This window comes from Halichoerus grypus, chromosome 6 (assembly GCF_964656455.1).
Source record: "Halichoerus grypus chromosome 6, mHalGry1.hap1.1, whole genome shotgun sequence".
Lineage (NCBI taxonomy): Eukaryota > Metazoa > Chordata > Mammalia > Carnivora > Phocidae > Halichoerus > Halichoerus grypus.
The window spans coordinates 176,447,333-176,471,571 of record NC_135717.1 but is presented as its reverse complement, the minus strand read 5'-3'; positions in this window follow the sequence as shown (position 1 = coordinate 176,471,571).

The window sequence follows — 24,239 nt, the reverse complement described above, 5'->3', positions numbered from 1 at the left end:
GGATACATGACCCTCTTATGAAAGCCAGAGAATAATTGGAAACAGCAACCCAAAGGCCTAAAATGTTAGAATCTGGTGAAACCATAAAACTATTATGCTTAAAACAACTGAAGAGATGAAATAGGACCAGAAATCACATGGAAAAGAATGAGATCCTAAAAAGAACAAGCAGGTTTGAAAAATACAGCCACACAGAATTTCTCAGAAGGAAAAATATCATCATTTAAAGTGAAAAGTCAATTACTATCACTCAAACAGTAGATCGAAGCAGCTGAAAAGAGAATCCACGGACTGGAAGATCAAAGTGAGGAAATCATCTAAAAGGATCACAGAGAAACAAAGAGTGTAAAAATATGCCACAGGGGACTGGGGGACTAACGTGATCCCGACGTGCTGCAGGTCTAATGAACTCCAGATGGCAAGCATAAGGAGAATAAGGCAGGCAATAATGGCTAAGTGATTTCCAGAATTGAAAAGGCCCCAGTCACCAAGCTGAAGATGCTCATTGACTCATAAACAAGATAATTAAAAATAAATGCACACCTGGACCCAGCATCAGGCAGTGTGAACAAAAAAGGCAAAGCATTGCTAAAGCCACCAAAGAGAAAATACAGATTACCAACCAAGCAGGGAGGGGGAAAGGAGGAGGGAGGAAAAGGAGAAGAGGAGGAGGAGAAGGGGGAGGAGGAGGAGTGGCGGGAGGGGAGGACTGACAGTTTCTTATCCACAATGACTTTGGGGAAGGCAGAGTGTAATACCTTCAAAAGCCTGCAGGAGAATGACTTTGAGCCTAGTATTCTACACCAAACGAAGCCAGTGAAGACCCTCAGTCTGGTGCCCAGTGTTCTGAGACAAGAGGGAGTACACGTTAGCTAACTGGGTGGACAAAATGCTCCTCAGAGCAGCTTTTACCCAAGTGCTTTAACTGAGAGCAAAAGCGCTCCCTCCTCATTGACTGCTCTTGTCACCACCAAAGACAAATGCTCCCCAGAAGTCTATCGAATCAACCCGTGTGTCATGGCCTGAAAGCTACATTAACCAGGGTAGAGACCTACAGTGAGGGAGGGAAGGGTCCTGATGGAGCAGATTTTCCATCAATCAAGTCTTCAGAGTAGAAGAACCATATAATCAGAAATAAAGCTCTGGGCTGAGTATAGATTGAGTTTCTTAGTGTCTATTTACAACATTCCTTCCCTTGCATCTCAAAATGTTTAATGCAAATCTCCACACCACACCTCCTGGTTCACAGATTTGAAGACAGGAAGCCATCTGTTTTTGCAGAAATTGGGTGCTGGCCAGAGGTGGTGGTGAGAGTGTCTCCGTCCTCACCTTTGGAGCAAACACCCCAGTTGCTAACGATTTGGCAAACCCTCCTCCCTTCTGTTTCCTCCCTGGGTTCAGGGTCAATTTCTAAAAAGCTCAAGTAGTGGGATTTGAAGATGTACAGAAAGCATATTTACAGCACGTGTCAATAAGCATGTATCAGGAAGCGCTGGTTTATAAGGAAATTAAATGAGATTATTACGGTGAAATTTATCGTTTAATCCGTGAGCACTGTGCAGACTTTGAAAGGTTAGACTTTGGAGTAATAAAGAGAGTGCAGAGCAATATAACACAACCGTAAAGAAAGAGGGGACAGAACGGGATAGAAATACTGCCCCTTCTGAGTCACCATCACTCACGGCTCTGCAGAAGCTCAGTGGACGGGAATGCGGCTCTGTCTCAGGCATATTAATTAATAATATGAGAGGTCCTCCCTTCTGCGGGCATCCAGCGGAAGACAAGCCTTGATATAGATACTGTGTCCCCAGTGGCTTGCTAGTGGGCCACTGAAAATGAGTAACACATCGCTTCTGCTCTCGGGGAACTTACAGTCTAGCGGGGAGACAAAGCACAAATGTGGGTTCACGCCAGGTGCTCGTTTAACCTACTCACTGGAAGGAGGCAGCCTGGGGGAGGGGAGGCCCCAGCCGCCGCGGTGCTCAGCGAGTGTAGGCCACAGAACGTGAAGGTCACGGAGCCCAGGCCACGGCCCGGACAACCCTGGGCTGGCCAAAGCCTGCCAGCAAGCCCTCTGGAGAGAATGCAGGATCCCAGATTTTCCCCGATGGTTGACAGAGGCAGACAAGCACTACTGTTTTGGGGGCAGTGAAGACTCCCTGGACACCCGTGGAAAAACAGAAAGTCCTCGCGGGTCCTTGAGAAGCAGTGACCAACCAGGTCAGAGGATCTGAGGAGGGCTATTGACACAAAACTGTGGCACTGCTTTTTAGGGGCAATTGAAGGGAATCTTAGGAGTAATTTTGATTGCAAGCAATTTTCACCTCCTGGGTGACTTTGGAACCAAACTGTATATGAGACACAACTCCACTGTGAACAGGGAATTACGTCCAAAGTGATGTGTGTGTGGTGGCAACAGGATGTTGGAGGCAGAGAAAGGACGATAAAGAGGGGTGATTATCTCTGTTTGGGGTTTTCAAAAGAGACTTTGCACAGAGGGTGAGGGTGGAATAGGGTCTGAAAAGGGAGAAGCAGCTCTTCGGGTCCTGACGTGGGGGGAGAACATGCTGCAGGCCGAGGGCAGCCTTCCGAAAGCAGCAAGGGGTGGCCGGGACCACAGGCGGCCTGGTGTGTGTGGAAGGCAGGACGTGACGAGGCTGGTAAGGAGGGCAGCCACATGGCACCCTTTCGAGGCATGCCACGGAGCTGTGACTGCCTCCCGAAGGCACCCAGGCAGAGGAGCGCTTCCAGCCGAGCACGGACGGGAGCAGACTGGCATTTTTCTTTCCTTTTTTTTAAAATACTATGAGCATTCAGAGTACATGGTTCTTTTTTTTTTTTTTAAGATTTTATTTATTTATTTGACAGAGAGACACAGCAAGTGAGGGGACACAAGCAGGGGGAGTGAGAGAGGGAGAAGCAGGCTTCCCGCAGAGCAGGGAGCCCGATGTGGGGCTCGATCCCAGGACCCTGGGATCATGACCTGAGCCGAAGGCAGACGCTTAACAACTGAGCCACCCAGGTGCCCCCAGATTTGCATTTTTCAAAACTCCTGGTAAAGAACATGACGGAAAGGGTAGAACCGGGAGCAGAGAAACACCAGTGCAGCTCTGTGTCCTAGGGAGACATGCTGCAGTCCAAACCATGGCCGCCGCGGTGGGGACGGTTGGAGGGGTTGCCGTGACAAGGCAGGGCCAGAAGGAAGGAGCCTGGTGCCTGGTTGCAGGTCCCGTGCCCACAGGGGACTCATCAGAGACAGTGAGCACCCTCCCCTTCTCAGCTGTCACAAGGCTAATCGATCAAGGAGACTCAGGGCTTGAACTCACGACCCTGAGATCAAGACCTGAGCTGAGATCAAGAGTCAGACGCTTAACCGACGGAGCCACCCAGACGCCCCACAATAGTTACCAATTAAAGAGCCATACTTTATTATTCTTTTAAATGGCTCTTTCCCTGGCTCCTCCAGGGCGAGAACCACACCCGAGACATCCTCCTTCTATGCCCAGCAGCAAGGAGACAGCCCAGGATGTGTGGTAAGCACCCAACACACAGCTGTCGAATGACTGAAAGATACAGATTCCTTAAGGACACTGAGGGGCTGGGATTTGTTGAGTTAACATGTAAGGCTTCCCCGCAACCAGCTAAGGGAAAGTGCACGTCTGGCCCACCAACAGCCCTGCACTGTAGCCCACTCCAACAGAGACCACTGGGGCATTACCAGCCCACCCGGTGAGCATCTCAGGGAGCGGAGAATGGGAATCCCCAGTGGACAGAGCTTCCAAGGGCATACCTCACGGTCGACTGGGAAGGGGAGACAACCAGGGGGCTAATGATTTTTAATGATTGGCTAATGGTTTGACTGGGCATCCAGGGACCCCAAGGAACAAGAGCGAAGATTGGAGACAGAATGTTCAGGGGAAGGTATGCAGCCAGAACTCCCCAAAGATGAAAATACTTGGGTCCCAAATACTTGGGCACGGTCTGCAGGGGTGAACTCTGCAAGTCTCTTTCCCCAGCCACCCCCCATGCATCCTCAGTGGGCTCATGGATACAGTGATCTCAGAGGCAAAACGGCCACCGTTGAGGGGCTGGCAGGCCACATCCGCTGAGAGCCCAGGAGACCAACAGCAGTGGCAACTTTACACCCTTGACCTGGTACCAAACACCTGGGATGCCAGAGCTGGCAGCGGGTGGATTCTATCGCACCTTCTAACACGGGGGAGGCAGAAATTTGCCCTCAGAGAAGTAGACACTTAGTCCAAATACATATGTGCCTGGCCTGCCTCCATCACGTTCCCAAGAATGTCATGCGTGGGTTTTCCAAACACTTTGTTCATTGTTGTAGACTCACCTCCAACTGTGCTTCTGTCAAGGAACTGCTTTGGATGGAAGGAGACAAAAGAAACAAAATAATAAGCTGATGCTCATGATACTTTCTGGTCATGCACACCATCAACCAAAAGCACCCTGGGTCACAGAAGCGTGGGATGCCCCGCTGTAGACCCACGTTTGGTTCTGCCCAGAAAAAACACCTGATGAGACAGATGTGCTTCTCTGCTCTGACCCACGGGCTGCAGTAGGCAGCAAGTTTTCCAGCCCCTGGTGTAGACGGCCTGCACAACGCCCTCCTGCCCAGTGTGGGCAGCACTTAGGAATGTGACGGGACAGCAGTCCTGTGAGTACGTCACAGTCCACAGCAGACTTGTGCAGGTAACTGCAGGCCCTGATCAGTGGACTTGGAGTTAAACAAAAGGAAGATGATCCTGGGTGGGCCTGACTTAATCAGGTGAGTCCTCAAAAGGGACCGGGTCCTTCCTGAAGGACATGATGTGACAGAGCCCGGGTGGGTCACAGAGCAAGGAATTGGGAAGGCTAAGAGTTGCGAGCAGCCAGCAAATAAATCAGGGGCCTCAGTCCTGCTGTTGCAAAACACTGAATTCTGCAGACAAGCACGTGAGCTTGAGAGAGAAACCCAAGTTCTGAAGGAACGCAGGCTGAGCCACTTCTCGATTTCAGCCTTGCGAGACCCCTGAGCAGAGAACCCAACTCGGCCATGCGCAGACTTGGGACCTGCGGACATGGTGCCTTAATAAACGGATGTTGTCTTAAGCCTCTAAGTCTGTGGTCATTTGTCACATTGCATAGGATCACTTCTCACAGCAGGTGCCAGCTCAGGATCCAAGGGACGGAAGGGACAGTGACAACACTCACTCTCTCACTTAAATGTGCACTTGCAAAAATCATGCGTCTTGTGTGTGCAACTCTGGGCGCTTGTGATTCCAACATTTTGGTCCCAAAACGAGACCCGGTAACGGTCCCACTGACGTAAAGGTTGAGGCTGCAGCTGGCCACTTTGGGGTCCTCATGTCACTGGACAGACAGAGGCAGGGAGGTTATCGTGCCGTCTGGGGCAATGTATGCTAAGCATCCCGGGATCACACCATGTCACCACACAACGGTGACAGGTAGGAGCATCGGCAACCACACTTCCTCTGCGGTGCTTCCCAGGGACCACCTCCCCTGCCCCAGGGACAGGGACAGAAGCCAGACAGGGCCTGCAGCAACCCCGGGACCCTCAAGGGCTCAGACCGCTCTGGCATAAAGGTCGGGGTCACCCTGCAAGATGAGGAACCTACATGACTGCATGCTGACTAAGGACAAATCTAAACGTTTTAAAAAAGATTTTATTTATTTATTTGAGAGAGAGAGAGCACAGAGGGAGAGACAGAGGGAGAAGCAGACTCCCCGCTGAGCAGGGAGCCCAATGTGGGACTCGATCCCAGGACCCTGAGATCATGACCTGAGCCAAAGGCAGACGCTTCACAGACGGAGCCACCCAGGCATCCCTGACTAAGGACAAATAGAGAACAGGTGATGGATGAAGGAATTTCCCATCAACCCCAGCCTTGCCCCAGGCAGGTGAGGCCCCCTTTACCACCTCCTTGAGCCTCCTGCCTCGCAGACAGTGCGTCAGTGCTGGGCAGCTTTCGCCCCTGGCTCACAGGCTGCAGATGACAAGATGGACAGGCAAGGTCTCCTGAAAGAGGCTGCCACACGGATGACAACCGTCCCTCTCTGTGGGGAGGGCAAAGGCGTTAAAGCAGGTGCAGGTGCTCTGGGGAGGCACAGGGCTGCCAATACTGTTGGAGGGGCAGACCGCAGACCCTGCAATCCTGCGCTGACCCCCGTGGGCAGGCACAGGCCAGAGACCTGAGGATGGCCCGTCCTCATCCCCCAGGGAGCTAGGGTTCTCCTGCGATGCACCTCCACCAAGGGGTCACGCCGGCCTGAGGTCTGGGGATCCAAACAAAGCGCAGAGGGACGGGGGCAAGTGGTGAAGGCCCAGGCTCTGCTGGTGCAGCCAGCCCACTTCAACGGTCTGTCCTTCACCCTGTGTTTGCCACATGGTGGGGCGTGCCAACACTGGACATCTCCCCGAAGCAGCCCCAGGGCATGCCTGAGGTCTTCTCACTGTTGGGCCCCTGGCAGAATGACATCCAAACTTGACTCCCTGTCCTTCCAAGAAGTCCACAATGATGCATCAATATGCAGATTCTCCGTTGCCTACAACTAAGATCCCTGAATAACATATGGGTTGATTAGACATCCATTGGGGAATGTCACTACTGAATTAAGACAAGTGAAGAGAGGTACAAGCTAGAGTTCTAGAGGCCATGGGAGCAACTAAATCTTTCAGGGTGAGGGGCCAAAGTGCTAGCCAGGGGAAGGCCAGGGATGGACTGTCTAGCGGGCCCCCCAAAGAATCACATCAAGACATGCTAGTGGGAATGTAAGGCAGAAGATTAGGAGCTCAGCCCTCTGGAGAGAAGCATCCTGTCTGCACCTGGCCAGCCTCCCAAGAGGGAGAAAAGATTTGGAGCACTTAAGTTAGAAAAAAATATTGGAGACAGCTTTGGTTAAGAGCAAGACCACTCTTCACATGCTGGATCATTTGGATGAATGCATCATTCGGCATGGGGTTGCTGAGCCTCGCTGTGCAAGTCTTATGGGACCGAAGGATGTAAAAGGACAGCGGCGCTTTCACAGCCTTCAAGGGCTCATGCTGTTTGAGAAGAGACACCAGTGACCCCGGCGAGAGGCCCCCATCATCTCTGACTCCATCCTGCCTGGCCTCCCACACTCCCTGCCAGGGCCCAGAGAAAGAGTGGGAGCAACTGGGAGCATTGACGGACAGTGATTATGACCATATGGAACCTTCTAGGAGGAGGTGGAATCTTGCCAAGCCTCGGAAGATGGGTGGTAGGAACTGAAACCCAGGCAGCGGGCAGAGCTTACACAGGCACGGACCCACAACCTCTGGGAATGACCAATACCGCTGGGAAGCTGCACGTGGTTAAAGCATTGGGAGTGTGGCAGTGAGTGGGGGGGCTCGAACCCGGGGCAGAGAACAGGTGGCGCAGAGTTAGCCTGCTCAGAGAAGAAAGCTGAAATGTATCTTTCAGGGGATGGGAGGCCTCAGCTGTGGTCAACCGGGGACTGGTGAGGTGAAAGTGTTCCCTCCCTGGGAACAGTGGCAGATTGCAACACCCCAGAGAGAAGCAAGAAACATACAGACCACATCACAGATGGGGGGCAGGAGGGAAGAGGAGGGTGCTCACCATTTACCATGCACCATGAGCACTTTCCACCTGTGTCTGCCTCCCTGCCTAGGGCAGAGCTCCATGCTCCTGCATCTCCCCGACAGGTAGCGTAATCCAAGAATGCGGTTGGTGCCCCATAAACATGACCCGAAATCAAGAGCAGACTCAACAGGACACAAATGAAGAGAAGGGGCCATAGGCAATGACCATCCACAGGCATGTGACCACTTACTAGAACTTTTCCAATGAAACTTTCATTGAATCTACAAATAGGGTCCTTTAATGTATGTATTATTTGTCTCCTTTCATAGATGAGGAAGCCGAGACCGAGTAACTGCTCAAAACCACACAGCTGTGTGGCTCCCTCTGGGGCTCAGACCCATGCCTCCTAATTCCAAGCCATGGCCACCTCCCAGTGCACCAGGCACTCCAAGCATGGACGTCCACGTGTGCACCAGGATGCATCAAGATCATGTCCCGACGAGATGGATCAACATTCTTCCTCAACCCACTCTTCCTCGGCTCTTGTCACACCACACAATGGCATCACCCCCACTACAAACACTGAAGAACCCAAAGAAAAAGATAAGATTGCCAGGAGAGACGCCACAGGCCACTACCATGGGGCGTGCAGCAGGGGAAGAGACCCGGGGAAGGGCACTGAGAATAAACAAGCACAGAAGTAGGTGAAGAAGCAAGAGGACATGTCATCACAGAAGCCAAGTGTGGAGAAAAAAAGGGAGGGCCAGCAGCACCCAGTGCTACCGAGCTTTTCTGCAAAGGCACAGACCATCCACAGCGTTTTCCCCCTTGGAATTGCACCCCCTTTTCATGGCTCCACATGATGAGCCACACCTTTGCTGGGTAGCCAGGCCGGGCAAGTTGCATTGACTGGTTGGTTGGTTGGTTGGTTGGTTGGCTGGCTGGCTGGTGGGTGGATGGGTTGATCAGCTCATTTTCTTCCTAAATGACAAAATTTTGATCCTCACATCCAATAGGAAACTTACTCCCCACACCAATGAGTGGATCTGAATCGAGCATGTAGAGTGGAGACATGCCATATATGAATTTAATTTATATCACTTCACCTCTACTTTCTTGGCACAAAAGCGAAAGAAAATGAAAGAACTCAGGTGGTGTGATTTATTTTCCTGCCTTTCTGCTCAATGAGTGAGCAAGACACAAGAGATAAAAATCACCTTTTTTCCAATGCATGCACATCCCTTACAATATGAGCAACTCGTTAGCTGTGTGTGCGTTTAGCACTTGAAGATAGTGTTTTAATACAAAACAGCCCCTAATACAAGCCAACGACTTTATCTAGCTCTCAAACAAAGAGATATCCACAAGCTGGAGTGTTGTGAGCTCTCTAAGAGATCACACTACAAAGATGTTTATAGGTGCTTTGAGGAATTATCAAAAGAAAACTGGCTGATTCAGGACTTCTGTCATCACAGAGAATTTAAATCCCACATAAGGAGCTCCTTGACTCTAGCACATGATTGATGTGCTTTCCATCGGTATTTAACGAGCATGCGTGGTGTACGGCAAGTATGCTGACACGATAATGGCACCTGCATGCCCAGCCTCAGCCTGCCCTCAAGATCTCACTGGTTTTCCCAAAAACTTGCCCTAAACTGGAGACCCAAGTGATCCAGATGTGACCACTCCCTCCGTCCATGCATCCAGCAAACACTCACCAAACACTACGTACTCCATTCTGTTCTAAGCCCTGAGGACAACGGGACAAACAAGGCCCGTGCTCACAGTAGTAGACACCCTCATATCCCAGATGGTGGCAAGCCCCGGGTTAGTCCCAGGCTGAAGTCAGATTCTGGGCTTGGCTGGGTGACATTCATCCAGACGGCTCAGGTCTGGTGAGTCTGACGAACATCATCCCCATGCGTCCTATTTCCCAGAGAAGCCATCTGGCTCTGACATGACATTGAAACACGGGGGCGGAGCATGGCTGACACCCCGGCACGTCCTTCACCAGAGGGGCCACCCAGGCACTTGCCAGAGCTTGTCCCCACAGACCCCGCGGCATTCCCCGGAGTGGTTCTCGCCCCGCACGTCCGAGTGGGCGTGAAGAAGTAGCCCCTGCCCATGTTTATTCATGCTCTATACTCAATTAGCTCCGAAGCAGTTGGAAGCCCAAGTTCAGAAGTAAAACTCCACCCGAGTCTCTTAAAAAATCCCTCTCCCAGTGGGAGGCTTTCTGGGAACAAAAGCAAACCCATTTAACTTATTATTGAAATTGATTATCCATTCTGCAAGACTCTCTGTTGCAGTTTGCCTGGAAAGTAGGCACATGACCAATGACACTGACAGGGAAAATGGGCCAGAACCAGGCGGGGACCTTGCCGGCGGGAGGCCTCTCGCAGAGTCACTCACAACCACCCTTTCGCACCGAGCCGAGGGCTGGGGGGCAGTCGGAGCGAACATACGGTGTGTCACGCCCCTGTGGCGCAGCCGTCCCCACTGGCACCGGAGCTCCCAGACCAAGCTTGAGATAACAAGTCCGAGTGGCAGAAGGAGGCCGGGTTGATCTCATCACCCTTCCTTCACCCACGGGGCTGACCACGTGGGCTCCGGGCATCACCACCAGTCAGACCGTGAGGGCACATCAGGCTGGTGAGCTTGAGCAACTGGCCAACAGGGGAGCATCGTGGGGGCGCAAGGAGCCCTCGGAGGCCCACCCAGCTCAGGGGTTCCCGGAAGAGGGGCCACTCCCAGCGGGAGCCCGGCCTCCGCACGGCGCCGCTCACAGGGGCTGCTGGGGACATGAGACATCCTCTGTTGTACGCATCTCACAAAATGGTCTTCATTTTATAACATTCAAGCAAAAAACTGGCTCTCGCCCCGTCCCCAGACCAACAGAACACTGAACAGAGGGCTACTCCATGAATCGACTCAACCCAGAGACAGAGCCCCTCCTTTGGGCTATTTGGCCGGGCGACTGGAAGGAAGGGAAAAGGATTTAGACACACACACACACCCCACCAGGGCTCACAATCCATGAGGCACAAACTGATCAGGCCCAGAATCCACATCCTGGGGGAACCCAGAATGGGGGGCATTCATTCCAACTTGGAAGCGGGCTTCCCCTCAGCCCTCTGTGTACCCCAGACTGCGGGGCAGCCCCTGTTCTGTGCAGGGCCCACACTGGGGGAGCGGCCTGGCATGCACAATGCCCTAGACAGCGTTGGCCCCTTTATACTTGCAGCAGAGGTCGGGAGAGTGCAATCATGGGGTCCTGGGGACAAACGCCTCCAGCCCCAACAGAGCCACGGAGCAACGGGGCATGTGGACCCCAGAGGGCAGGATGGGCAAAGGAGGGTGTGCTATAGGCTCAGCCAAGGGCAGAGCGGCGAAGAGGCGGGCGGCCCCGCTGGGGGACAAGCCGTGAGGAGCTTCATGGCCAGGGGCCCGCACCTGCCCCCAAGCAGCCCCTGTCAGCCGCACAGGGGTCCCCGGAGGGGATCCACCCAGTGTGGGCAGTGTGGGCGAGAAAGACTTTCTATAGCAACCGAGGCCAACGCTAGCCTGGAAGGAGGGCTCGGTGAGCAAAGTGGAAGAGAGATGATGTCCTTTTAGTAATTAAATACATCAAATTAATCATGATGCCACTTTGGAAAACTCAGGTTCCCAGCAGAAACCAGAACTCCACTCAGAGGATGAACTGGGGAAATTAATGAGAGAGCTATTTACAGAAACAAGAGCAGGACGAGCGCACCTCCCGGCGGAGGGTAAGTGGGAGCAACGGCGGGTGCTGGAGCCACGGGACGGAGCAGGGCAGAGAGAACTACCCCTCGTTCTGCTCCTGTCAGGACTTTCCGGGATGCAGGAGGGCAAAGTAGGGATCTAGGACTGGGGTAGGGGTGCTAATGGAGAGTAACCAGGGCCCCTCTCCCCTGGGGAACCATCAGAATGCCCCCAGCAGACGCCAGCAGGACCCCCAGGCCCCTCAGGACTCAGGGGTGACAAGAGGCTCCTGTGTGTCTCCTGGCCCTTCCCGAGAGCTGGGGTAGGGCCTGCAGCTGGGCTCCCCGGGGCTGCCGCCCATGGCAGGGGCTCTGCCCATCGCCGCAGAGTCAGCGCTGAGGAAGGGGCACCGGGGAGGCGCCGGCCTTGCTGAGGGCGGCACCCAGGTACGGGGCCTGCGTCCCCACGGAGTCCCGGCCACAGCTCTGAGAGGCAGGCCTTGCTGCCTGGGTTACAGACGGGCACAGCATTGTTTGCGGTAGGTCGGGGAGTGACGGGGACAGAAGGCAGAGTCCTGGGGAAAGGGGCAGACGCAGGGCAGCTCCTGAGGGAGAGTCCTGAGGCCTCAGCCAATTCCTGATTCCAGAACTTCCCAGCCAAGCTCTTGTGTTCTGTGAGCCCGGGCCCCACGCAGCAGGTGGGAGGCTCCGGGAGACAAGCTTCGCAGGGCACGGGCAAGTGTGAGGGGCGGCACGTGGTGGGGTCGTCTCAGGAAGGGGCTGGCCTGGTGCCAAAGCTGGTGCTCTGGGCACAGCGGCCCCCGTGTGCGGTCCTGGGTCCTGACTGCTGGGCCCACAGCCACGTGGCTCGGCCTGCCCGCCTGGGGCCGAGGGACCAGGGCTCTGCTCCACTCCCGGCATATTTAAGGCCCAGTGAAGAACGGTCTGAGACATAAATAACTGGACCAGCGCCCTCCTGCCTCGAGCTGTGATGGACACCCCAGGACCCGCCGAGTGCACCGCACATGGACGTACACAGCCTCCCCGTCACGTCTCGGCCGCAAAGTTTGACTGTGACCCATTGCGCCCTGATTATTTTTGTTTTCCTCTCTTCCCAAACATCCCTTTTCCCTTGAATCTGCCTCCTCCCTCAGATCCTCCACGGCCTCCCCGTTCAGCGTGTCTCATCCACGGATGGCAGCAGGTGCCCGTGGCTCCCGTGACGTGAAAACTGAACTGAAGCAGGGGTGGGGAGGACGAGGCAGGGTCATGCTCTGGACCACAGGGTCAGAAGCACCGGTGGGTGCGGGGTCCCCTCCACGGAGACCCCACTGCAAGGGACAGATGGCTCAGGCACTGCACTAGGATTCGGGAGGCCCCCTGGGACCTGGGGCAAGTAACATGTTCTCTCCATCCTCTCTGACCAAAACCGGAAAACCAGCCCGTAAAAACACTGCTGACACCCCCATCTCAGCGGGGTTCAGAGGAGACCAGGATCGAGGCTTTCACTGACGTGTGCCTCCCCATGCCTCCCCGCACCTGCGCCCTGTGGGCCTCCTGACACCTGCTCAAGAACCCCCCCAGCCTCCCAGGTCCTGGGAAACTGGCCGGCGGGGACAGAGGGGGTCCCTCTGGAAGGCCTAACCTAAGCCTGCTGCGGACTCAGGACTGCCAGGCCTCAGCTCGGAATCCATCTCCACAAGCTCCCGACTGGTCCCTGAGGCATTGAGCACGTGGCCCAGGGCCCTGGAGGGGCAGCAGGCCGGGGCTCCTGGCCTCATCCATGCTCAAGGCCAGAAGGTACATGTTGCCTCACGCTGGCCCTCTGCCGCCCTCTCACCAGGACCTGTGATGACCTGCCCCCCCCCCCAGACAACCCAGGGGAACTCAGTACCACCTGCACTGCCCCTCTGGCCATGGGAGCTCACAGTCACAGATTCGGGACTGGGGTGGACATCTTTGGGGGCCCTTCCTTCACCTTCCCGAGGGGAGGGGAGCTAGAACTTCCAGGCAGCTGTGCACCTGCGTGGATTAAAAGAAGCCAAGGAGACACGGGGGAGGGATGGAGCCCCGCTCCCCCATCGCTCAGTGGGGCTTGGGCCTCCCGGCCCCAAGGCACCTCCAGGACCGCCTCTCCCCCAGTCTGCCTTCTCCCGCCTGCCGGCTTCTGCTGGTCATCCACTGGTCATCCACTGGACACCGCCCCTCCCCGTGTGCCGCCCTGCACGCAGGTCTTTCAGGTTTTCCCAGCGCTCTCCCCTCCCCAGTCTCTTACCCCCTCCTCCCCGCCCTCCCTGCCACCCACATGCTGGAGGCACCCTGAGATTATTAGTATTTTGCATGAAAAAAGAAAGCAGAGTGGCAACCCCATCCATCCTTTCTCTGCTAAACCATATAAAAACCTCACCAGGTGTTTTGTGAGGTCAATTCTTCATAAATTGAGCTCTGCCTTTGCTGGTCTGGGGAAAATATTTCTTTAATATGTGGAGCGATAATGGAGAACGCGGTTAATTACAGCCCAAAGACATAAAACACGCCCGATTGAGACGGTGAATTTGGAGCTCCCGATAACGGTACACGAATAACATCGAAGATGGAAAATATCCAGAAGGTACTCGAGGCTCTGCTGTGGACACACGTGGCCATCAGTCAAACACATTTGCTCCCTCTGACCTTGATTTCCGTTCGCGTGTCCTGTTAGGAAGAAAAGGAAACTGCAGCCACGTCTTGTGGGCGGCCGGCTCTGCACACACCCCCCCCCCCCCCCCAGGGCACGGGGGCCAGACTCCGGGCAGCTTCCCCTGCTCTGCAGCCCCAAGCCCTTTCCCAAACTGGGACGCTCGTCTCCCACCCCGGCCTTCACCTTCCGATCCCTCCACCTGACCCACACACCGTCTCTAGACAGCTTCCACGGTCCAGCTCAGCTGCTGTCTCCGCCAGGAAGGCCTCCGGATTTCTCCTCTTTCTGCCCAGCACTTCTTTTGTCCGCAGCCAAATGGCGGGGTGCTCTGGCTGGTGATCCGCACACCCTCAGTCTCCCCCGGCAGCTTCCCACACAGCAGCCTGCCCCGGACAGGCAGCGAGCACAGCCACCCCACAGCCCCCACCAGGCCGGACGTCCAGGCGTCGGATCCTCGAGGCTCCACGTCCATGCATGAACTGCTCAGTCTCCGTGTGTGAGAGCGTCGGACACGGCCAGCTCCTCAGCCACGTGACGCCCCGACATCCCGAAGGTCACGCCCCGCCCCCCACACCTCCACTCATCTCTCGGCTCCGGACAGCTGCTGCGGGAGGGAGGGCTATGGGCAGGCAGAGCCCGGGCAGGGCCCCCCTCCTGGGCCTCAGTCTCCCCATTGGAAGACGCCAGGTGCTTCCATCCTGAGACGGTGCTGCTGCGGGGGTCCTGGGGGCTCCTGGGTCTCCGCTCCGACGGCTCGGCAGCCGCGGACGGTGCTGCCGGGACCCTCCAGGCCTGCGGGCCACCGGGGGAACGGCCCCGCCTCCACCCGCACGGACCGGGTCACAGCTCCTGGGGCCACGGCTCACCTTCCCACAGCCTGCAGCCACGGGAGGCTTCCCTGCAGCAGCTCTCGCGTCTCCTGTGGTACCTGCCACGTGCCATCAGCACACACACCTACCCACACGCACAGACGGATATGCACAGACACGTCAGGCACACGGGTACACACGCCACACACACACCTACACGTATGCACGTACGCACCCCACGCACAGCACGCAGCACATGCACACACCATACGTGCACACACCACACACATGCACGCACACCACATGCACACCAGACACACACGTGCACACACCATACACACCACACAATGCACACACCACACATACGTGCACACACACCACACACACGTGCACACACCACACACACACCACATGCACACCACACACACGTGCATACACACCACACAATGCACGCACACCACATGCACACCACACACACGTGCACACACCACACACATGCACACACACCACATGCACACCACACACACATGTGCACACACCATACGCACCACACAGTGCACACACCACACACACGTGCACACACCACACACATGCACACACACCACATGCACACCACACACACATGTGCACACACCATACGCACCACACAGTGCACACACACCACACACACGTGCACACACCACACACATGCACACACACCACATGCACACCACACACACATGCACACACACCACATGCACACCACACAATGCACACACACCACACACACCACATGCACACCACACACATGCACACACACCACACACACATGTGCACACACCATACACACCACACAATGCACACACCACACATACGTGCACACACACCACACACACGTGCACACACCACACACATGCACACACACCACATGCACACCACACACACATGCACACACACACCATACACACATTCCACACACATACACACATATACCACACACACCACACACAGCCTCCCCACCTCTGGTCTCTTGCCCCCACCGAGGCAGCACGTCCAGGGAGGAGCTCAGGGATGCAGTGAGGGACACGGTGCTTAATCCCCCAGGCAGACCATCCTGGAGACTGTGTCAAGGGAGTTGGTGTCACATGGGGGTTCAGAGCTCAAGCTCTGGCACAGGAGGAACAGAGACCTTCAGGAGGCAGCCCATGAACTTGGGTGGGCTCCCAGTCCCCTCTGTGCACAGACTACTGCTGCTCAGGGTGTCCGAGAGGTTCCCCAAGCTGCTGCCTGGTGTTGGGTGCTCACCACAGTGCCTGGGTGCCCATGGCACTCTCAGTGCATGCCTACCAGCGTCCCTGCTACTGCCCTTGCTCTAGGCTGTTCTGTGCCAGCCAGGACTGCAGCTCATAGGAGGAGAAACCAAGCCACCTGACCAGTGGTGACAGAGAGAAAGCCAGGCCTGAGTCACAGCTCTGTCCCCAACCCCTGCGATCTCCGATGTTCTATTGCTGCATAATACGCTACCCCAAACTTAAGTCCTAAATCCAAAAAGCACAATGCAAACTGTTCGATTTGCTCATAGCTCTGGGTCAGAACCTGGAGCCAGGCCTGGCAGGACAGCTCATCTCTGCCTACCATGCTGGGGGCCCCAGGTGGCTCCTCAGTCCTGCAATAATAAGATCATCACCCACAGCCCACCACTGTCCCAGAAGAAGACACCTAGCACCCACTGAGCGCCTGCTGCATACACCCCAGGCTCTGAGCGAGGTGCATGGCAGGCTGAAAATTAGTAAGAAACTTATTGAGACTGCAGTCAGGAGGAGGGCAGGGGAGCCCTCATGCCCAGCACCCTTGCCAGCTACAGACCCAGCAGGATGAGACACAGCTTGCTCACGTGGCTACTACTTTACCTACCCAGCAAGAGGAAGGAAGGTTTCTTCCTGTCCCAGCAACAGCCCAGCCAATCAGAGACGGCCACAGCTCAGCCAATGAGAAGCCACTACACTTCCAGCTCCCAGTTTACTCCAATGGACTTTCTGTTTACATCAGTGGGTCCCAAGTCCCCCTTTCTTGTAGAGAAAAGCCTCCTCTCCTTCCTTCTCCGGACCTGCCTGTGGTTTTGCTGGAACTTGCCTGTCCTGGGTTGCAATTCTCTGCTCTTCCCGACTCCACCCACCTTGTGCTGGTAAAATAGCTGGCAGTTTTATTCGTAAAGTTAACACTACACATCATCCCCGCTCCCTGGCCCTGGCTTCACAGTCAGACGCCAGCAGGATGGAGGAGGGTCATTGTTCTCACGCAGATGACGGGATTCATCAAAGTGATGAAGCCACACGGGGCAGCTCTGCATACAGTCCCCTCGCGGCCCCTGGGGGGAGGCCTTAGCTGCCCCTAAAATCCCAGCCGGCCTGACTCTCTCTGACCCGTTCTCGCTTCTCTGGACTCCAGCACTTGGCCAACAGCCTACGCTTTTCACGGCGTCCCTGGAGGCCCTCATCCGCAGCAACTGGGGGAGTGAGGTCCTTCTTTAATGGGGGGGGGGGTCATCACATGAACAAAGCTGGTACGCTGCAGATGGTGGATCTCTGGTGTCAGCAAAGAGCTGTGACCTCACATCATGATCCCCTGTCCCTCATGGGGCACCAGGGACAGACACCCCGCCCGCGGTGGCCGTGTCAGTCCTCCAAAGCTGCTCGCAAATGTTGTTTGACCAGATGCAGGAATGGATGGATACCTGATGGGGCCTGGGGCATCCACTGCTGCTGAGACCTGCCTCAGTTCCCCGGTGGGTCACCTTCGAGGACAGAGGGCACCCACTCCCTCCCCACCCAAAAGATATGTCCACGTCCCAGAACCTGCACGTGTGACCTTACTTGGAAAGGGGTCTTTGCAGATGTGACCAAGTTACAGATGTTGAGAAGAAGCACCCTGGGTTATCCACATGAGCCCTAAATCCAGTGAGTGTCCTCATAAAGAGATAGAAGAGGGGAAGCATACCGGTGGGTAGAGGTGGGTAGAGGCCACGTGATGAGGGAGGCAGGGGTGGGATGATACAGCCACAGCCCAGGAGTGCCAGGAGGATGGACGAAGAAAGAAAGGGTCCTCCCCTAGAGCCTCCAGGGGGAGCACAGCCCTGCAGACACCCTGATTTTGGACTTCTGGCTCCAGAACTATAGGAGAGTAAATGTTGTTTTAAGCCTCCAGAACCTGATACACCATCCAAGGTGCCCCAAGGTCACTGGAGTGGCTGAGGTCATCCCCTACTGAGAACCAGCACAGCCCGGGCTGGGCTTATTGGGAAACCAATGTGAGAACGGGTCCTTTCCGGACACCCCGAATCCTGCATGAGGTCTGGAGAAAGGCAGGTGGGGGCAGAGAATCACTGAGCTTCTCTGACTCAGGACCCAGGGCCGTGAGGTCTCCTGCAGATTAGGAGTGAGAAGGCTCACATGGTGCCCACGGAGCAGGAGACACCCCAGTCAGGGCAGCTGTCGTCCCCAGACCTTTAAAACAAAGCAGGAGAGGAGGGCCTCAGAGAGCAGGGAGAATGGCCCACCAGCTCGATACACGGGAAAACATCTGGGACATAAATAAAGCCAATGCCAATCAAGTGATGGAAGGAGCCAGCCGGCCGCTCAGCATTGATAAACGGCTCATTAATATGAAACTTTGCTTCATTTGGCATTTCTTATTGCCAATTAGCAGTAATGCCTCCACCACACTTTAGACTCTTGCAAATTAATGGTGATCTATTTTCCCGGGACAAGCATGGCAGAGGCCTGCGGGGGGCAGCTCTGGGCTGACCCGCGGAACTTTGTGGAATTCTGCTCATGGAGTAGAGAGACCAGGAACATGCCCACATGCTAGGCAGCGAGGCCATGGGCGCAGGAAATGGCCCAGACCCTCAGACGTGCCACTGTGGGGATGTTCTCAAGTTCCTCACCTGCTTTTCAAACCAGCCGCCCACCCCCATCCCTCTCCCCAGGTGATTAATGATGGCCTGTGTGTGTCACAAAGTAAACAATGGGATTGTGCCCCTGAGAGTTATGGGGGAAATAAAGCCATCTCTCTCCTGGCCCAAACAGATAGCGGGAGTTATGGCAGGGCATTAAGCATCCTTTGCGGGGTGGAAACACGTCGATGTGTGTTTAATGCATCAGGGTGTTTACGTGGTTGGATATTGGAAAATCTGACCGGAAAGATGCAGCTGCCTCTTTGCAGCTGGTCCCCAGAGGGGGAGTCCTGGGAATGTCTCCTGGTCCGGGGAACGGTGGGAGATGCCTGTGGAGCCCGGGTGGGCAGTCAGACCTGGGGCCACACTCCCCCTGCAGTCACAGCTGTGCCTCCGTCCTGAGCCTCAGTTTCCACAGGTGAACACTGGGCCACAGATAACAGAAAGCCCTCAAGTAAGACAGAAGTGTTTTGTGCTGGACCTGCCGGGAAGCACTTCACGCCCAAACCAGAGCCGCTGAGAGGGACGGTCCCCCCCCAACCCAGCCCAGCGGGTACGCAGGGTCGTGTGTGCCGACGGGTGTGGGCGCTCCCACTCTCCACCTCCACAACACTCGTGCTCCCAAGGGTCTGCCTTCACCCGGAGCAAGACCCCCAGGGCCCATCTCTGAGCCCCCAGCAGTAGCCCAGCTCCCGGCACCCAAAACAAACAACTGATGGGTGGGTAGACAAACTTAAATACACAGGTGCCCGAGCCCGAGGTGTGTACTCGTGGGCACGTGTGCAAACACACACCCACACAGCCAGCCTTTCTCCACCCGCCCAGAGCGGGCCCTCCAGCTGTCCCTGCCCCGCCCGCCTCTGGCCTCTGGCCTCTGGCTTCCGCACAGCCTGCCTCAGCATCTCGCACCTGCCAGGTGCCCGGGGGCCTGCTCCTTCCCCCACCCCACGCAGATGCCCCGGGGTCACCGCAGGCTGCCTGTGGGGCGGCTCCCTCCCAGCCTGACATTCTCTCCTTCTGGCTGTGGGATAGACTGACTCCAAACCAACCAGGACGACTCTGCTGGGCCTGAGGGGATGAAGCTGTGAGTTTCCCGTGGCCGTTGCCACGCACTACCACCCACTCAGTGGCATTAATGCCACAGACTTATTCTCTTCCCGCTCTGGAGGCCAGAAGTCCAACACCTGTCTCTCTGGGTTACAGTCGAGGTGTGGGCAGAGCTGGCCCCTCCGAAGGTCCCAGGAGACACCCCGTCTCCTTGCCTTCCCAGCTCCGGGAGGGAGCTCCTGGCATCCTCGGCTCACCTTCAGAGGGCACAGTGCCAGCCTCCACATTGCCCGCCCACATTCTTCTCTGCTGACGTCCATCACCCTCTGGGCTGCCTGCCGGGGTCCCTGTGCTGACACAGGACCCACCCATATAACCCGGACCATCTCCCATCTGCCAAGCCCCTCTGCTGTAGAAGGTGACATCCACAGGTTCTGGGGACTGTGGTGTGAACATCGTCGGGGGCACCGTTCAGCCTAGTTCATGGCTGCGGTTTACCAAAAGCTGGGGCAGGGAGGGCAGAGAAGTTCTGGAAAAGGACTGGGGCTTTAGGACCACTGATCCCTGAAGGTGGGCCCAGACACACCTTTGCATAGGCATCTGTGAAGTGCAGAATGGTTGAAACGCCCACGGTCCCCCTGCCCTCCCTTGGCCTGGCCCCAGGCAGCCCGCTCCAGGCTCTGTGCACCTGTGCCCCGCCTGGGTGCTCCTGCATGGGCCCTGAGCCCCCACGCACCTGCACAAGTGGGCCCTCTCTCCAGACTCGGCATAGGCAAACTCCTATTCCTCCCTCGAGACCCAGCCCGACAGCTGCCCTCCCGGCCCAGGTTAACGAGTTCCTTCATCTCAGCATCTTTAAATTAGAGCCCATTTGCTGTAAGACGGTTTTCCTGTCCGCCCGTCTCCCAGCTGGACTGTGAGCCTTGAGCACAGACAGCTGGGGCGTTTGTCTCCCTCGTCTGGCGCCCCGGCTCACGGCGCAGGGCCTGGCCCGTCAGGCACGTGGGCATGTGGATCGAAGGTGTGCAAGCATACCACAGGGGCGGGAGGCAGATTTATAACATGCACCCCCAAAGAAGCACCCACTAGTCCCCAGAACCTGTGAGTTGGACACAGTGTCACTGGTGGGATTGTTTTATGTTACCCACCATCACTGACCTTGAGATAGAGATTACGGGGTGGCCTGGTCTAACCAGGTGAGCCCTTAAGAGCAGAGCGCTTTCTCTGGCTGAGGGCAGAAAGCAAAGAGATACGGGAGCAGGGAAAGGACCCAGTGCCCTATCTCTGATTGTGGAGGGCCACGTGAGCCACGTGAGAAGAAATGCAGGTGGCCTCCGACAGCACGAGCCGCTGGGGCAAGGGGGCTGGGCTTCCCACCTGCAGCTGCCGGGAGCAGCTGAACCAGCTCAGAAGCAAGCCCTTCCCTCAAGCCTCCAGACGACAGCCTGGTCCGGCAACCCCTTGATTTCAGCCCCGTGAGACGCTGAGCAGAAAACGCAGTTGAGCTAATCCAGACCTCTAACCTACAGAACGGGGGCTGCCAAATGGGTGTTGCTTTAAACTGATACCTGAGTTCATTTATGACACGACAGCAGGAACCTGACCCACAAGCCTGCACGCACTCAGTGGGGCACGTTGTCGATGGGCATCCTAAGTCTGCACACGAAGACCGCACACGCCCACGAGAGCCCTGTACACACACACGAGGGGCCTTCGAACACGTGGGCAGCAGTGACCAGACTCGGGATCTGCAGAATCATAGTCACAGCCTTAGACCCTGCCAGGTATCTCTGTCTCTGCCCACGCAAGGGCGGTGCCGGCCCTTGGACCCTGTGAAATGTCCTAAGAGTGGCATGAGATGGAGAGGTCTCGAGGATCCTGTGGCCACCAAGAGCCCACCTGACCGGGAGGGCCTCCAGATGCTGCCGCCAGCCTTTGAATTCCCCCTCGGACTCAGGATGCTGGGAGAGCTTGGGGAAGGCCCACCAAGGTCAGCAGGTGCCCACGCGTCAGGCCTGGCCTGCCGCTTCCCTGTTTGTGGCACTGTCTGGCCGCAGCAAGCGCATCGTGAAGACTGTTCATGGGGATCTGGAACCAGGCACCCAGCACAATCCTAGTTCGGTCCCACTGGCCAGTTTCCCGAGTGCGTTACCGCGAGGCTGAGCGATTCCCCACAGAGCCCTCGGCCCGGCCCCAGCAGCGGTTCATACACAGCCCGGCTCGGCACATGCGGGGCGCTGTCCTGCATCACCCCCGTGACACCTCAGACCCAGGGACGTCAGGCTCGCAGCCCCAGCCTGGGCTTCACTCACCCTTAGGTCCCAGATCCGGGGCGTCGGCCTCTCACATCCGGCCATGAGTCATATCCATGGGCCGGGCAGCACCCCGACGTAGCGCAGGAACCACTCACAGTCCTATCTGACACATGAAAACGTCAGTGCTCCCAGATCTGCACCCCGACGAGCCACAGCCCCAGGCTCGCGTGCGTCCTACTCCCGAATCCCAGGTCCTGAGTCAGGGCAAGCCCGTGCAGCCTGCCCAGGACTTGGACGGAGAGGGCGTGGGCTCAGATCCACGTCCTGCCTCGACCGTGTTCTCTCCCCTCCGTGCTGGGCTGAGTCCTCCTGACCACACGGCCAGGGCGAAGTCTTGGCCGCTCGGGCTCAGGGAGGGACCCGCCGAGCCCCGGGTCCTCGGGCCTATACAATCATCCATCCCGTGGAGCGAGCGGCTGAGTCCCACGCCAACAGGCCGTGAGCTGCGAAGGCCAAGCCCTTCCCTTCCTGCCTCTGCGTTCCCATCACTCTGCTGGTATCAGCAACATTGGCCACACGCCCCAATCCAGGCCTCTCCAAGTGCAGCTCAACCACAGGCATGCTCCTAGTGCCTCCGAGGGACCTTCCTCCCGGGCTGGCGGCAGCCTCGGAAGGCACCTGGCGCAAGATCCGGAGAGTAGAAGCCACTGCTGTGAGCTCATAGTACAAAGGCCTCGTGGGAGGCCCGGAACACGGTGCCCGCCCCGTGCACAGTGCACCTGGCCCCTTGCAGGGACACGGAGGATGGGTGAGCACAGCCCTGCAAACACGCGCCCCCAGCGCCGAGCGAGGCCCCGTGGACCGTGCACCGCATGACCTCGGAGGGCCCACCCCACCTGGGGAACCTCTGATTGGCTGCTGCTGACACCTGGCCTCCATGGCCTCATCAGAGACCCTCCAGAATGGCAGGGTGGTTGCGAGCAAGAGGACACGGTCAAACCCAGGCCCCACCGTGACCCCGAAGGCCCAGCTGACAGGGGGCAGGCGTCTTGGACTCAGGCCCCAGGAAAGGGACAGGCTCTGCTCACAATGTCTGCTGTCTCGAGCTGAGCAGGTGCCAGGTGAGCAGCTGCAGCTCGGCCTGCACCCATCACCGCCGAGCCCGGCAGGGTATGGATTTTGTGTCAAAACCAGAAAGCAAAGCCTTTCCGGTTTGGCTGGTCTCACCAGACCGCCTCAGCTCCCAGCCCGGGCCCTCCTCCCGTCGGAGCATGAACTCAGGGCCCCCGTCCTCTCTGCTCCTCCCTCCTCATTCCAGGCAGACAGAGCGGCTGGCGCAGGGCCGTGTGGACAGGCCGGGGTCAGGGGCAGCGGCGTCCACGGTAGGGTTAGACAATGTACCCACCAATTTTGTTGGCAGACTCGGCTAAAAGCTGCCCCCTGGACATGCTATCCAATTATTTAAATCCCAGCCTCTCTGCTCACTATGAAGATTGGACAGGATTGGACATTTATTAGCTAACTGAATGGCTGTAATAAGATAGCAAATCCAAAGGAGCAGAAAATTAAATGTTCTTGAGTTATCTTATTGAAATTTCCCTTCTATGGCTTTTATTGGAGGTGACAGCGCCAGAATTTCAAAGATGCATTTTAAGAGACTTCTTTATGGGGTTACCCTGTGAAAGCTGAAGGAATCAAAGTGAACGCAGCCTGCCCGCCGTCAGGATGGACTACCTCCAGGCCAGGCGGGAACACCAGCTCGGCTGGCTCCCCCCGGCCCGGCCCCGGGGAGTTCAGAGCAAATACCAGCGCGCCTAGCTGACGGTTCTGCTGGTGCAGACGCTGCATTTTATTAGGAGAGTTCACTCTTTTATTCATTGAATTTTGATTACTTATTATCATAAGGAGATACATTGATTTCATAAGCGGGCAGGGAGACTAACCCAGAAAATGAAGCTGGTTGTCGGCTCCCGGGCGCAGGCTCCTTTCCAGAAAGCAAGGACTCGGGCTTCAGCACAGATGTCTGCCTTGACGGAGACGCAGTGAAGTCAGCACCAGGAGGGGGACGGGGGCAGGGGGTGCGGGCGGGCGGCGGCCTCGGGGACCGGAGGGCCCAGCCCGGGGTGGGAGGACCCTGGGGGTGCAGCCCTGCGGAGGGACAGGTGAGGCTCCTCTCCCAGAGGCGATGCTCGCCCAGGGCACAGACTCCTCA